Below are 17,410 nucleotides of genomic sequence, written 5' to 3'. Positions count from 1 at the left end.
ACATTATATAGCTCTCTCATTCTCATCTAAACCTTACACTTGTTGATCATCTAAGCCCTCACTTGAGCACCTGTCCTATCAGACACCCTTATCACTTCCTTGTGAGTTGCAGTGGCCAAGATAGTACTGTTCAGGGGTCTTTTCCTCATTAATGCGGCCAAGAGGGTGGTTGTGACACATTTAATGTGGTGGTGGCAGCTTTCCATGAGATATTTTGGGTTTTATTCTTTTTTTATATGCTTGGAGGATGAACTACAATGGTTGGGGGCGAGCTCTTCGTCCGAACTTCGTAATGTCCGAGGAGGAGTTACTCCTCGGACAGGTTTCTTTTACCGCAATTGGGCTTGAATAAGGTTTTGGCTGTGACTTCTCCTCGGACAGGATGCTTCTCGGACGGGCCTGTAGTTTGACTAGCCCATTATTTTGGGTCGGGCCCCACAATAATATTATATGTTTTTTTTTCTTGTACAATTGAATATCTTTAAGTGAGGATCGCTCTAGTGGCTATTAAGTTTTTTTGCAAGATGAAAATACCTAATATGAAATAGTCTCGAAGATAGGCATATCATCCCGTGAGGGCTAAAGAAGGTATAGTAATCGAAGCTATTGCATTTCACTTAGAATAATATGGGTAATTATACTTTACCACCCTAAATTATACTTCAAATTACACTTTACATCTTAAACTTTCAGAATGCATGATTAGCACCTTAAACTATAACTCGTGTTATACTTTGTACCCCACCATTAATTCTACCATTATTTTGGATTAAAAAAAAAAAAAAAACCAGAGTTTACGGTGTAAAGTGTAATTGAGAGCATATTTTGAGTGGTAAAGTGTAATTTTTCATTTGTTTTAAAGGGATTAAAAAGATGGGTAATTGAGTATTTTCATGTAATGTCATCCAAGGTAATGGCAAAATTGATGAAAAGTGCAAAGTATAATACGAGTTATACTTTAGGGTGCTAATTGTGCATTTTGAAAGTTTAAGATACAAATTGAGATATAGTTTAAAACAGTAAAATTTAATTTCCTCGAAATAACATGAGAAATTAATGATGTCATTGTAGTGGCCAAGAGCCCTGTAATTCAATGGCATTGACCGGTTTAACAATAATTGAACTTTCCAAAAAGGGGAAAAAATGAAATTCCTTTAAACTTCTAGTGATTACTGTTTTCCTGTCATTAGGAAAAATGGACTTTGAGAAAATAGTTGTTTTCGTGTCATTAGGAAAGATGGTGCTTACTAGTGTTGCTGTTGACGTTCCTATAGTCATTGATGATAATCTTATATGCGAAGATCTGATCATTGACGTTCCACTAGTCATGGAGCCAGTCCAGTGGCGTGAGTGTTGCATCTACAAGGTCCCCAAGAAACTTCGCCAGGTAAACAAAGAGGCCTATACTCCAAAGCTAATCTCAATAGGCCCTTTTCACCATGGTGAAAAAGATTTGAGGGGTGAAAAAGAATTAAGGGACGAGGAAAATGAAGACGTACCAAGCGTATGGAAATGCTGAAAATGAGACACTTCAAGGATTTCTGTAATAGGACTGGAAAATGCCAAAAGGAAATAGCTAGGATCATTGAAGAAAATGAAGTAAAGATTCGCCATTGTTATGCAGAGATCTCTAAACTAAACAGCGAAGACTTTGTGAAAATTGTTCTAGTGGATTCAACCTTTATCATCGAGCTCTTCTTGAGGAGTCAAGAAAATAAGAAGAGGAGTCAAGAAAATGAGCCAATCTTGAGGAGTCATGAAAATGAGCCCTTCTTGAAGAATGATGCGAAGAAAGAAGATGAAAAGGATTATATATTAAATAAACCATGGCTAGAGCATGGCATCAAGGAAGATTTGATGTTACTTGAGAACCAACTTCCATTTTTTATTCTTAAGAAGTTATATGATCAAATTTCCTATTCTGAGAAAAGCAATGAAATTTCCTTTCTTGATCTTGCTTGTGGGTATTTTTCTTTTTCTAAGTCAAAAATACCAGATGGGAAGGAAGTAAAACATTTTACCGATTTGGTCAGATATTCCTACTGTCTATCTATTCAATACGACAAGGGAGACACTATTTCTAATCTATATAGTGCAACAAAGCTGTAGGGGGCAGGAGTAATGTTCAGAAATGACAAAGAGAGTCAGAGTAGGCCACTTGACATTCAATTCAAGAAGTTGCCGCTCTTGGAAATATTTCCTTGCTTCAATATCTCGTGGTTCTTAAATTGCTTACCGTGCTTAAAATGCCTTCCATGCTTGGAATGTATGCAAACTTTGTTGAAGGTCCCAAGGTTAACTGTGGATGATGCAACTGAGGTCCGTTTCCGAAACCTCATGGCATTGGAGCAATGCCATTATCCATCTGAATCTTATATATGCAACTATATTGTGCTGTTGGATTATCCTATCAACACTAGAGTAGATGTGGAGTTGTTCATTGAAAACGAGATTATAATTAATGGGTTAGGCAGCAATGAAGCAGTTGCTACTATGGTAAACAACCTAGGCCTTGAAATTGTGGAAAATCATTCCCATTACGGAGAAATGGCTAAAAAGCTTAATGAGCACTGTGAGAATTGTTACAACCATAATATGGGAACTTTGTCACTTTGACAAGTACCTATTTCTCCAATCTTTGGAGAGGCACTCTTAACTGTTGTTGGTCTTGTAGTCTTTGGATTTTCTATCTGGAGTACGATTAAAACTTTTGTAACTCATCAAATAGATTAAGTCCACTGTGTGGGTAATGCCTATTATACATTCTTCTTTTAAAAATAACTATTCAATGTACCACCGCACATCCTTGGTGCGATGGTCATTTCACAAATATAAGTGTTTGTAAGGTGTGGGGGGTAAGGGCCGGAGTTTAAGTCTCCAGGAGAGAATTTCACACACATATACACTTAGATTAGGGTAGAATAGAAATTCTATCTTGTAAAAAAAAAAAAAACTATCCAATGTCAATGTCCAGTGTGTTGCGCATTTGCTACATAAGTTCATTTTAATAATTTTAATAAGAAAAACTATTTCTATGGCTCATATAGTTTAAATTAAAAATTACATGCTCTAACTTTGTTTAAAATTCAATTAAATCATGCAACTTTTGATTTATTCATTTTAGCTGTATAATTTTTTTATTTTTTATTTTTTGTGTGTGTGTGTGTTTATCGTAGTCCTTTTGTGTCATTTCATGACAATGTGCTGTGAAGTTTCTTAAAAATTGACATACGCAAGTTTTTAATTAGATTGGCTAAAATATTGTTTTCATCTCTAAAATTGGTATGAAATTTGTCTTTTGTCCGAAAAGTTTTGTCCTTCCGTCAACCTCTGTTAACTTTTATCCTATGTGTCTAAAAGAGTGTTGTAATGGTATAGTTTTAGCATCAAATAATTTGACATGGACCAATTCATATTTTTAGGGGGGGAAAAGGACATATATCACTAAAAAATGGGTTCTTACCGACTGCATTTTCTCATTGTTTCTCACCTAGCCAAACACAAACAAAAAACCATGCTTCTATGTGATGAGTCTAATTGCCATTTTCCATTAAAGACGACACCATTACAAGTCCTTCCATTTGTAAATATATATTTCAATACCATCTCTTTAAGGATGATGGGGACAAGATATGGACAAAGCCAAAACTTGGAGTTAGGAAATAGAAGTATATAAAAAAAAAAAATCCTATGGAAATAGAAGTATACCATCTCCGTAGTTTCTCACTTTCTCTTCTCTTGAGTAGGCTGCTTAGTAGTTTTGTGTGTCTTTTATGTGTGCATTTGGTGCTAGGTAAGGGAAAAATTATTTTGTTTAAAATTTTTTGAAGTGTTAGGTTGTTTGTTTTGAGTAAAATTGATTGATTAGGCTTAATTTTTTTTTTTAAAGCTTTGCTATTGATATTTTTTGTTGTTGTCCTGATTTTTTTGGTTTATTAATTTTATTTATTTATTTTAGATCTATAACTTCTTTAAAGGACTTTAAAATGATTAATGATATTGTTAAAGGGGGACCAAGTGTAATTTTATTGAACGAAATTGCTAAATTAAATTAGTATTTTTTTTTAATAATAAAATTTGGGGGGCATTGCACGTTGCAATTTGCACCCAATGCCAATGAATAGCTCTGTCCCTGGGCTGGGACAAGATACAAAGAACGGTCATCGTCCACTTTTAAGACAATTTACAGACAACACAATTACTAGTCTAATTGCCATTTGCCATCGCCAAAAAAAAAAAAAAAAAAAAAAAAGGAGAAGCGCATAATTTTGATTTTGATTTACCCTCACGGTAATTTTGGTAGGAGTGGAAATATTTACGTTGTACTTTGTTTTTTACAAAATTATATTTGAAACCATATTGTTTTGAAGTATTAGAAATTAAATCTTATGACTTAAAAAGCAATAAATTGAGACAATATTTTAAAAGAGATTAAATTTTATAAGGACGTGGTGTAAAACCTATGTTTTATTCCTCTAATTCCAATATGCCACGTCATCTTATCACTTATTTAAGAATAAACATAATCACACATAATCAATTTTAATATCCATATATAAATCCAACTAAATTGAAAATTTATTGAGATATTATTAGGTGTGGAAGGATGTATTGAATTTTAAGTATAATGTTGACGTGGCAATCACTTATTGGATGGTGTAAAACATAGATTTTACACCCCATCCTTATAGAATTAAATCTCATTTTAAAAAGGTAATAAATTTAACCCTAAGCTTGAGCTACACTCATGACATAAATTAAAAATGGCAATAGATAGGGTTTTGGGACATAAATGCATTTTTAAACTCAAACCATCCAATTTTTTTACATACTAACCCTTATTATTATTATTATTATTATTTTGAGAAGAAAGACATCAAATTTAATTAAATAAAGAGGCAAAATCAGCTTGAACAACTGAGGGGTTAGACAAAATGTTGTGTTTTGATATTTTAAAGAAAAAAGAAAAAAAAACTTTGACCTACACACTCAAGCCCCCATAACTACTTAAAATTGAGTTGATAAAACAAAGAATTTTACTGTAGTGTTTGGTTCAAAGAATTTAGTGTGATTTTGGATAGTGGCAGGTTACATGTTTTGTGCGTTTGCATTTTTTTTCCCTAGATCCCGTGCACTGTTCACGGAACCCGTAAGTACAGAATCTGGCTTCCACGACACTATTCACATATTTAAAAATTATTTTACTATAGTATTTTCAGTTTTCAGTAATAAATGGTATCTAAACAGACCCTTAATATCTCCAAACATCTAAATTTGTAAGGTTGTGATGCCTAAATGTCTAGAAATGTAAGTATAACAAACTTTGGATTAATTAGAAATTTGTTAAGAACAATCAAAACCACCTTGTTTAGTTGTTTAGATGGAGTTAAAAGATGTGCATAAGCTCGCTCAACCTTAAGGTCCAAATTCTTGTTTCTCTTAATTATGAATATTCAGGCTTGGATAATCAATGCAGTGTGACTTAACTTTTTATGGATGATGGGCCTGCCCTTAAAGCGATCCAGTTACAAGACAGGTTTTTAATTTGAAAGATGGGATAATTACAGTTTGCCCACCTGTGATTTGCCTCTAATTCTATGTGCCTACCCATGGTTCAAATTTTGACACTTTGCCCACCTGTGATTGTCACCGTTAATGTGCCGTGTACCCACCTCTCCCTCCCCGTTACTCTAACACAAAAATATGTAAAAACTCACTCCCATCTAGATCAAAACACTCTAACTCAAATCTTAAACATGAAGAACATGAAGAACATACCCAAATTTTGAAACTTGAGTTGGCTCACTAAACCCAAAACATGAAGATTAACCAAAAACTAAACCCAGGTTTTCTATTTTTCATGTTCAAACTAATTGTACCCAAACTAAACCCACAATCATGTTCTGGGTTTAATGAGTCTAAAGAAAAGTAGAAGAACATACCCAAAAACTAAACCCAGAAATCTTGAAGATTAATATAAAATTAAACCCAAAAATTAATATTTCTCATCCAATGAACCAAAAATTGGAAACAAACAAACACATTAATAAATAAATCAAACTAGGTTAAGTTACTGTAATTGGGAAAATTTAAAAATAGAAACTTCGATTTGAGCAAGAACGGTACCGAGTTTTTGTCTCTGCCAATGGCTTGGTAGATGTGGTAGTGGTTCATTGTGGCTGAGCTTGGGTTTCGATTTGAGTTTTAGAGAAAGAGAGAGAGAGAGAGAGTTTGGAAATTTTGAGGACGAAGAAGAAGATTCGACCACGACGATCGACGATGAAGAGGACGAAGAAGAAGATTCGAGAGTTCGCTCGAGTTCGGCGAGGTGGCTGGAGAAGGAGAGAGAGGAGCGGAGGAAGAGGGGGTTGGGCTCGATGGACCAGGTAGAGAAGGCAGTGATGAACCCAGTGGGCTCGAACAGGTTGTTCTCGTCGTTTTCTAGATGGGAGAGGACGTCGGAGGTGACGAGGCAGAGAGTGTTGTCTTGGGAAAATGAGTTTTGCTGTAGACTTTGTAATTATCAGTGATTAGAGCTTTCTCAAATGAATTCCAGCTTTCGCTTTTTTTTTTTTTTTTGGATGCTCAGTAGTGGAAGAGAAGAAAAGAAATTGAATTGTTCAATCTTATGAATTTTGTTCTTCTGGGCTTCCAAAAATTAAAATTCCTGATAGTTCAGATATTTCAGGTCCCAAATAATTTAAGAGAATGAGAGTGAAATCTTTGGTTGAGGAAATTTGAATAATTTATTCTCTCTTGTATGATTCCTTTACTTTTGTTTTGCATAATGCTATTTCATCTTAGTTTTTGGTTAATCTTCATGTTCTGGGTTTAGTGAGCCAACTCAAGTTTCAAAAATTTTCAAAATTTGGGTATGTTCTTCATGTTCTTCACGTTTAAGATGAGTGAGAGTGTTTTGATCTGGATGGTAGTGGGTTTTTACATATTTCTATGTTAGAGTAACGGTGAGGGAGAGGTGGGTACACGGCACATTAACGGTGACAATCACAGGTGGGCAAAATGTCAAAATTTGAACCATGGGTAGGCACATAGAATTAGAAGCAAACCACAGGTGGGTAAAGTGTAATTATGCCTTGAAAGATTTTGGCCCAAGGCTTGGAGAATTTTCTTGAGAGAGGTGTTTGGTACTAATTAGTTAATTAGGACAGTAATATGGCTAGACCTACCAAACTTGACGTCTAGATATATCCCATTAGATTTAGGTTTTCGTGTATCTATTCCACCTTATTATTCTTGTTCAATTCCCATGTGAACCAATTTGGTATATATCCCTACTTTGATCATGTAGCATCGATTCCAGTCACTTCTTATATATTTATATACTCCATACATACAACAATATAGTACTTATACAAACCACAAAGGCTTAGTTCTAAAATTTTGAGGTCAGTTATGAATCTTTGACAAATTAGTTAGGGTTGGATATATATATATATATATATATATTCTTTTCTTCCATTTTACTTTATTTAAAGTCATATTGTTTGTTACTCTAATTAGTTAATATGTCACTTTTTAAATGTGTTTATCTCCTTTTTGTGTGTGTGTGTTTTGTTTCCCAACTTGAATAAGGTCACTCTTTTTAGCTGCTGAATAAGTCATTTTTCTTTGAACATGTCCGTACTCTCTTAAGTGACCCTTCCTCATATTTGGTGAGGTGCACAGCATCTAATAGAGTCCAGCCCACATGGAAGTCTATTTCAAGATGAAATAGGTGGAGTAGTTTGCAACTACAAGAATACTATTCCTAATGTAATTAGGAATAGTGTAGGCGGCAGAAGCTTTTATAAAAAATTCTTTGTGCATGTGGTTTCATGATAGAGAGAGATTTAGAGAGAGACTGAAGAATGAAACACAGTTTTGAAATTGACTGAAAGAAAAAAGAATAGTGTTTTATGCGGCACTGAGGAAAAAAATGTGATTTTTTTCTACTCAAGACACACAAGAAAGATAAATTGGGGTTTTCTACTTTTCTTTAGGACGATTATTTGGGTGCTACAACCATAGAGAGTTGAAGTATTCAAAGTGAAAGATCTTGCTATCGGGTTTTGTGGTGAGGTTGTATCTGTTCCTAGAGATATTATTGTATTTTTCCAATTTATTGTGAACTCAAGTTTTGGGTATAACTTAAGTGTTGAAATTTCTATTTTATTATAGTGGTTGGATTTGCCCAGTGGTTTTTCCCTCTACAGTAGAGGATTTTTCACGTAATTTCTTAGTGTTCTTGTTGATTGATTTTTTATTTTTATTTTTTATCACTTCCGTAGATTTCTATTTTCTTTATTTCTTGGATTATATTTAATTTAATTCACACATAGACGAAGTTTTATACTAACAATATTTTTATCAATAAGATTTATCTTTATCTTTAAGTGAATTTTCTTATTTTAAATCCTATCTTTCTGTATAATTTCACATATTCTTTTTAATTTTTTCATTTTAACTACAAATATAACGGAATAATAGAGAAGAGATAGGTTTAAACATAAATTCATGCTACAAACTTGATTTCAATTACTTGAGACAACTTTATGCAATGAAGCTAAATAAAACCAAAGTCAATCATAAACTCGATTAGCTAGAAAGGGACATCATCTTGAAATAAGTTGTTAGTGTGGGTTACGCATAATATACATTATATTCATGCACGTTTACTCTTTGTAGATTGAAAGTCTGTACGTGTAAGTGTGATAAGTATATATGCCCTAACTATATATGGTGATAATTTTTTATAATTGACTTATGCTTTTTAAAGCAAGAAGCTGACGCAATGAGACTGGAAACTAAGCTAAGAATGTTCTGCAATTATTTGATGCTGATTGGTTGCTCTGCAACATATACAGTTCATGCACACTATTTGTTCATTTTGAACTCACGGTCTAGATTGAATGTCCATGAAAATGGGAGTATAATTGATTCTGCTTTTTGAAACAAGAAGCTATACCGAGCAGTGGGACTGCGTAAACAACCAAAGAATGTTCTTGATTGTTGCCTTTTGGAACAAAATACTGTTACTATATTTGTGAAAATATGCCTCAATCGTAAATTTAAAGCAGAAAAAAAAAGTGAATTTTAAGTTTGTGAGATGTTTGTAAACTTGTGACAATTACGTATCTTTTGTGCTTGTAGGTGAGAGAGAGAGAGAGAGGATCACACATACTATGATTCTATAAATAGGATTGCAAGAAGAGAGTGTGGTATCAGCAACAAGAGACTCAATTCTATAAGCGTGTCTAAGGGGTGCTCTCTCAAGGGTAGAAGCATTGTTTCTGGACCTAGCTATTTGCTTGGTAAGAATTTCTAATATTTAGAATTTAAAATTTCCCTGAAATCAATTTAAACTTCTGCCTATTTGAATTCTTGATAATTAGATCTTATTGTTCATTAGACCCTTAAAAATTAATCTAGAAATCCTGAGAGTTTAATGAAAAGAAAACAACCCACGTCTTTACTAGAGTAGAGACTTGAAAATAAAAGTTAAATAATTTTAGGCATGATTTTTCTATTTTTTTTAATTTTTAATTTTTATCATTCTAATTTAGTGCAAGTCAATGAAGTCATTTAAGATTCATTTTCTTATCTTAGATGATATTATCAATAAGATCTCTTTTGAGATTCATTCAATTATTATTTTGGTATGTTTTTAAAGTTATATATGAATTTATATTTTCTCTGGTAGACATTAAAATTATAAAATATATTACAAATAAAAGAAACACTATATACAATATAAAGTTATAATATGACTAAAATAAAATAGATTTTAAATCGAAGAACATTAGGGCCTAATTACATTTTGCAGCTTCACTTAACAATATAATCATTCAATAGACTCAAACTAATGCTAAATTCTTTAACATTAATTATATATAAATTAAGTATAATATAAAAGAATAAAATAAATTTATTTACTTTACTTGTGACTTGTGGAGAATGAGCTTAGTGGTTAAAGAGATAAATATTGGGTTATCGTGACTAGTTTTTCAAAAAATGCTTCTAGAAATAAGGGTTTCTTTATTTTTAACTAGAAAATGACTACTTTTCCGAGAAAAAAAAAATCAATAGACATTACAAATATTTTATTTTAAGTGACTATAGAAATATAATATTTTGACCAAAATTATGGGAACTATTTTTACATTAAGGGGTCGTAAGACAATTGCCTTCTTGTGGAGTAGGTCTAGCCTTAGATTTCATAAAAATCATACTACATTTATTTATTTATTTGTGGTAAACTATGTATTTAGTCTCTATTCTTTAAACCATATGTTTATTTGATCATTCATCTTTCAATTGTATCGATTTAGTTCCTAACCTTTCAGCACTAGCGGCTCTACTTATATGCGAGGGTGGTCCTAGGACCACCCTCACTTGTCAAAAAAAAAAAAAAAATTTATATAAGCAAAAAAAATTATATAAATAATTATTTTAAATTAATATGTTCTGGGACCAACCTAACTTGAAAATATTGAATATAAATACTTAATAAAAATATTATTTACTAAATTAACCTATTTTGACCACTCTAATAAAAATGTTAAACACTTTTACTTGAGACTTATAAGAATTTGAGTTCAATAAATATAAGACTAATACTACAATCACAATATTTTCATAATAAATCTTGTAAGGATAAGGGGCCCAAAAGTATATATTGAGCCTTGGACCTTGGCCGAGAATGTTGAGTGGTCCGAGGACATATAAATAGTATTGAAGATGTAAGACTCAGAACCCCATGAATAAGCTACAAGTGAGAGGGTTGGGGAAGGTAGGCCAAGGAAGAATATCGCCTCGGCTAAACGAAGCGAAGATCAAAGTGTGTGCCCTATCATCCAAGGTGACATTCTAGGAAGTTTTATTGATAAGGATAGGCCTTATGGCTGTACAGGAGGGATGGGAGCTAGGAAATATCTAAGAAAAAGCTGCTACCACTGCATTGAATACTCTGTAGCTAACTCTCTGGCCGCATTAATGAGGAAGTGATATCTGAACAATATTTTTTAGCCTTATAGTTACCCCCAAAGACTTCAAGAGGGTGCTGATGGGACAAAGCTCAACACAAGCAATCTACTATCCACGTGGAGGGTAAAGATGTGAAGGGAAAGATAGTATAAATTAGAGGGAAAGCCCTAAGAGAAAGGGATCAGAGAATTGAAGAGAAAAATACTGTAGCCATCAATACTGTATTTGTAACCAACTTTAAGTAATATATACATGAACTGATATCTTCGGACTATGTCGATGACGATTTTCTTAAGATAAAATCAGTCCACTTTTACTTTATTGTCATCTGGATCTATTATAATTATTACCCAACTCATTATAACCTAATTTTCCAACCCACTCTCTACAAATTTATTGTATTGGGCTCATTGGGCCTAGATCCATTTAACCCACTCTCTACAAATTTATTGTATTGGGCTCATTGGGCTTAGATCCACTTACTTTTTGGGTGTAGGATTCAAAATGCATCCTTACAAATCTTATGTGATAAGCTATTAGTAATTCTAATTCGGGTTCAATATTGATATGTTTTACCCACCAATAACAGGCTAACAACTTGTTGCATAAGATTTGTTATGAAATTGTTGTGGTTACTTTATTATTCTCATATCAGTATTTTCAATTTATACTTTATCTTTTATTAGTCTATTTTTTTTCTTATTCTCTTTATTAATACAAAAAATTGTAATATTTCATGTATTTGCGTATTTTTTTTGGTGAAGTTGATATATTCAAATTGTCTCTTTATTAAATTTTGTAAGTAACCACCCTAAAAAAAAAAAATTATAGAGACGCCATTACCTTTTGTTACTGTGTCAATTTAAATTAATATTATTTTAAAATAATATGTTTTGGGACCACCCTAACTTGAAAATATTGTATATATATATACTTAAAAAAAAATTTATTTACTAAATTAACCTATTTTGACCACTCTAATAAAAATGTTGAACACTTTTACTTGAGACTCATAAGAATTTGAGTTCAATAAATATAAGAGTAATGCTACATTCACAATATTTTCAAAATATATATCTTATGTGGTAAGCTATTACTAATTCTAATTTGGGTTCAATATTTACATATTTTACCCACCAATTATAGGCTAACAACTTGTTGCATAAGATTTGTTATGAAATTATTGTAGATACTTTATTATTCTCACATCACTATTTTCAATTTGGACTTTATCTTTTATTAGTCTATTTTTTTTCTTATTCTCTTTATTAATACAAAAAATTATAATATTTCATGTATTTGCATATATTTTTTTTGTGATGTTGATATATTCAAATTGTCTCTTTATTAAATTTTGTTAGTAACCATCCTAAAAAAAATTCTAGAGCTGCCACTACCTTTCAATACCGTGTCAATTTAATCTTTGCTGTTACTTTTTGGATGAAAATTGACGACGTGACATACAACCAAAATTAGAAAAAAAAAAAAAATTTATGGCCATATCAACAAAAACTAATTTTTTACTTTGGCTATTTGTCACGTCAACAATTTTCATTCAAGAGATAACGACATGAACTAAATTGAGACAACATTAAAAGGATAGAGATTAAATCGATACAATTGAAATGTTAGACACTAAATTGAAATATTTTGTAAAGAATATAGATTAAATATGTAATTTACCTTTTTCTTTTTAAGTAGCACTACATTTATTTTAATGTCTAAAAACGTAATTTATTATTATTATTATAATACCCATTAAACCAAAGCATATTTAAATATGTTCCTAGAAATAAGTAAATTTATTTAATTAAAGCCTTCTTTATTTCCAAAAACAAATCTCTTTATTTATTTATTTATTTTTCACTTAAAAGTTAGAAATATATAGACACCTATTTTTATTTATTTATTTATATCTATCTTATATTTAGAAGAACATAAAATTGCAAATTTTGTAGCTAGGAGTTATATCTTTTTATTGTATTGTCAATTGTCATCAATTAATGAAAATTAAACATCTTTTTTGTTCTGTTTTTATTACTTGTATATGTTTAGGCATGTTACATTGGTGTTTATTATATAGATTATATAAAATTGGTAAGACACAAACTTTTCACATTAAAAAAAAGGACAATATTAAATATTATATAATAGGATATTTACTAGATAAATATTTTTATTTTGCATGAGAAAATAATCAATATATATATATATATATATATATATATATATATAAAACCGAAACCTCTTAAACTTCCCCAATTTTCCAAATCAGCATAATATTAAAAAAAAAATAAACACAAAAAAAAAAAAAATTTCACGCACATAAAACTTTTCTAAACCTCTCTGCCTTGGAGAATACTAGAGACTCTCCCCAATAGATTATTTTTACGTTTGTGTTTCTCTGGGCCGTCCTATGTTTTGTAAAGCTCCTGGGCCGGGCTTCTTATTGTCTTTCTTTTGTTTTATTTTTTCTTTCGTATAATATGCTTCTACCATTTCAGTCAAAATAAAAAACCTCTCTTCCTTCTCCTTCCTCAAAATATAGCTCTCTGCCTTCTCCTTCCTCAATCAGAACCCACCACACCCACAAACAACCATAATCAGACCATATCAAACCCACAACCCAAAAGCAAAAAACCATTTTGAAGATCTGCGATTGCGAAATATGGGGGAGTTCGATTCTAGATGAACGATGTTCTCTTTCCCTTTAAATTAATAAAAGTTTTACTGACTCCAATTGTTCTTGCTAATTTCCTTCAGCTTGGGCATGCATACTAATCTGAAATAACAACTCATATGGTGTTCAATGAACAGGGGAAAATTTCATATATTTTCCATAATCCCATGTTCACATAGCTTTTCCTACTTCATTTCTGGGTATTAAATTTTCAAGATTGACCTAAAGAATTGGGATCCTTTTCTGATGTTGGACTATTTTTCATGTATGAAAAATTACAATCTGATCTTTTTCAAATTTCAAAATTTTTTTATTGATATTGTTGACTCGCTGTTGATCAATAGGAATTAGAAAATTTATGTTAGAGCTTTATTATTTGAAACTTATTCCTTTTGGTTTCATAAAAAAAGGGATTTTAGGGTTGCATGGGATTTTGAATTGTGCATGATGATCTATAGAACAGATGGGGTTTGATGGAACTAATGTAACAGAGGGTTCTGAGAGGCTAGCAGAAGCTATAGGTGATGACTCTGAAGCTGTGACATGTGCTACTGGGTTTAAGCCTGGATGGTTAGTAAATTTTGTGCCTGTTTCATATTTGTATTTGTACATTGTTCATATTCATGCCCTATCTGTAGTCATTTTTATGCTGTTGTCTTTGTTAATTGTCGTTCACAATGCCTTAAGAAAATAATGAGATTTATACTTTAAGTCCTGTGACACTGTAATGTAGTTGTCACAAAACATTGGCTAACAGGGTTTCAGCTGTTACTTTGATATATATATATATATATATATATATATCTGTGTGTGTGTGTGTGTGTGTGTGTGTGTGTGTGTGTGGAATTCTCCAGCATTGTTGTTTACCGACGTATTTTTGTATCCATCAACATACTTTGATGTCATCCACAAGCATGTTGATGAAGGCAATCTTATCTGAGTGTCAAACTAATTGCCTCAATGCATAGGTAACTTAGAGGTTGATGTTTTTATTTTGAGTAGGAGAGTATCATATTTGTTCAATCAGAGAAGGGTTGTAAATACCCTTTTATTTTATTTTATTATTTTAAGGATGATCTTCTATTGACTGTTCTGCATTTGTGTTTACGATTTCACACTTACATTGGTTTGTGTGAAAATCTTCTGGTATTTACAACTTCTTGTCATGTACTTTCTTTTAGCTTTGTTTGGATTCAGCTGTTAATCAATCGTAATTAAAATTTATCATGGAAGGATGTTGGTAGAAAGGGGCAACAAGCCTAAAGTACAATATAGAAAGAACTATTGACTCACCACACTATAGGTTGTTAAACAGAATCAAAGTAAATTGATAACCTTTATTTGTTTTGAGAATGATAAATTCTGTTTTGGACAAAAAACACTAAGAGGGCATTGATACCAATGAAAAACGTACGAAGTCAAACAGTAATTTTTCTGTACTAGACATGCTTCCTACCTCCAAGCAGTTAGGGCCTCTCTGATGGGAATATTGCTTTTCTTGCAATTGCTGTGTATTTATCTATCTTGATCATGAAGAAGCATGAAGTTAGCATTGCTCCTTTGTGTCTTTAACTTTTTTCCATTCTCAGGATTAAGGATTTCTAACTTTCAAGTAGAGTAGCACACTATTTGTGATAACTGATGACTATAGTCCTTTAGTTGAGTAATACAGTAGTCTTCTTGTATTTGAATGCAATCTTTGGACACTTTAAGAAGACATTAGGATTCCATGATCTTCTTCCTGAGAAAAGTTAATGCAAGCAGAAATGTCTTCAATTAATGGTTGTAATCTTTTCTCAAATAAGGGCATCTGTGCGTGACATGTATACAAGTTACAGTATAATAAAAAGAATTGTTATGGGTGTTAAATTACAGTGATAATGACTATAGTGTTGATTATTCTAATGTTCAATAGGAATTTAGGAATGGCAATTGGGGAAGTCCTTATGTATGGTGCCTTTGATATTTGATGGCCCTAAAGTTGCAGATGCTCATGTTTCTTTATGATACTGTTTGGTAATTTAAGTGTTTCTGTCTGAAAAATACAATGTTTTTGCAGGTTGATAATTTTGTAGGTTGATTTTCAAACCACATGCTCATATCTTTTGATTTTCATGATGGAAATGATGGACTAAATGTAATTTAAAGTCTTTGGTGTTATCTTTAATGTGAGTTACTAAATTCAATTGTGGATTAGTGAAACTAAATAATATGATTCTTATTCTGTTAAGTGGACATTTTCATGTGGTGGGTCTTTGTTATTGTCAAGGAAGTTATAAGATATTTTCTTTTTCAATGCATATAAGCTACACTTTTGGGAGATGTAGGGTACCATGGAAAAGAAAGAACACTGTTAGGGGCCTGAAAACAACTTTATGTTGCTCTTTGGGACCATGATTTAACTTTGTCTTGAGGTTAAAAATGAGATTACATCATACAAAGATACAATTGTATACAGTAATGAAGATTTTCAGCCATGAGAAGTGGAAGCATATAAGCATAAACAAATTATTTTTGTATTTATTTGTATGTAAGTTTTTGGTGTTATATTATTGCAATTTTAATGTGGAAATTGTTACTATAAACCATGATTTATTTGTTCAAATATACAAAATTTATTTATTAGTGGTTAATAAAGAAAAAAGAAACATATAATATATTAAAATAAATTTCTTGAACTTTCTAGTACATAGCATGGGTTAGTGACTAGTATATATTAAATCATATTGCATACTTTGTATATACTGCAACACAATTTTACGAGACGGGTGATATTGAAATTGGATGAAGTGGATGGCTTACTTGACATTCAATTGGATAAGTAGCATCCCACGGAAATATGTCCATGTTTCACTTGCTCGTGGCTCTTAGATTGCTTACTATGCTTGAAATGCTTTGGGTGCTTGGAACGTACGCAACCTTTGTTGACGATCCCAAAATTCGAGATAAATGGTATAATCGAAGGCCTTTTTCTTTCAAAGTCACGTTTTGAAGAAGACTTTGAATTTACTCTTTTGAGATCTAAAATGTTATGTCTTCTCCTTTTAATATCATTACCAGAAATCAATCGACATATCCTTAGGATCGGTAGATTTGGAGTTGCTGCATACTAGTTATCAAAAGTGCTAGATCTAAACCTTCATGAGTGGTCTTGGAGTCATAGACTGGAGGTCTATGTCGGAGATCTAAGTGTGAATTGGAGGTTCATGTTAAAGCAGATTCACATCAAAGAAGCCTGAGGGTTTTAGAACTAGATTTGGTAATCATAGTTAAGTTTACTACGAATTAAATAGTCTTGACTATAAACTTCTATTTGATATAGTGGATTGTTATCTTAGGATAGTTTTCCTCTAAGTTTTTTACCTTGAAACTAGATTGTTTAATTGGTTTTCCTGAGTCATCATATCTATGACTTATTTACTTTTTCGCTACATGATATGTATGATGAATGTTTAACCTAGACCTTCATAATTGACTTAAATATCAACTTGCCAATAAATTAGGTTAAACATTGTGTGTTTAGAGTCTAAAAACTAACATTTTTTAGCATTGGTGTCTGTACCATTCCAAATTTGGAACGGTACTATTCATATATGCTAGAGAGGTTTTTTGATGTTTAGTGTGCTAAATGCCAAATATTTGGCACACCTGGGTGCTCTTAGCTTTGGATTTTGTACATCTCTCCTGGCTGATCGACTAGATGCATAACACAGCTTCCTTTGTTCAATAGGGGTACCTGATTATTCT

At 31.9% G+C, this 17,410-nt stretch overlaps 1 long non-coding RNA gene and 1 pseudogene across 1 annotated transcript; both read left to right on the top strand.

The window, feature by feature from the left end:
• The first annotated feature begins 1,195 nt into the window (after positions 1 to 1,195).
• On the top strand, positions 1,196 to 2,735 carry LOC126722301 (UPF0481 protein At3g47200-like; annotated as a pseudogene).
• Positions 2,736 to 13,672: 10,937 nt separating this feature from the next.
• LOC126723191 (uncharacterized) lies at positions 13,673 to 16,258 on the top strand. Its single transcript, XR_007654191.1, has 2 exons — positions 13,673 to 14,233; positions 15,723 to 16,258. It is a non-coding gene; the product is annotated as an uncharacterized LOC126723191 (long non-coding RNA).
• The last annotated feature ends 1,152 nt before the right edge of the window (positions 16,259 to 17,410 follow it).

The sequence above is a fragment of the Quercus robur genome, chromosome 4 (genome assembly GCF_932294415.1).
Source record: "Quercus robur chromosome 4, dhQueRobu3.1, whole genome shotgun sequence".
Taxonomy (NCBI): Eukaryota; Viridiplantae; Streptophyta; class Magnoliopsida; order Fagales; family Fagaceae; genus Quercus; species Quercus robur.
This window is presented reverse-complemented; position numbering and strand designations above follow the sequence as displayed.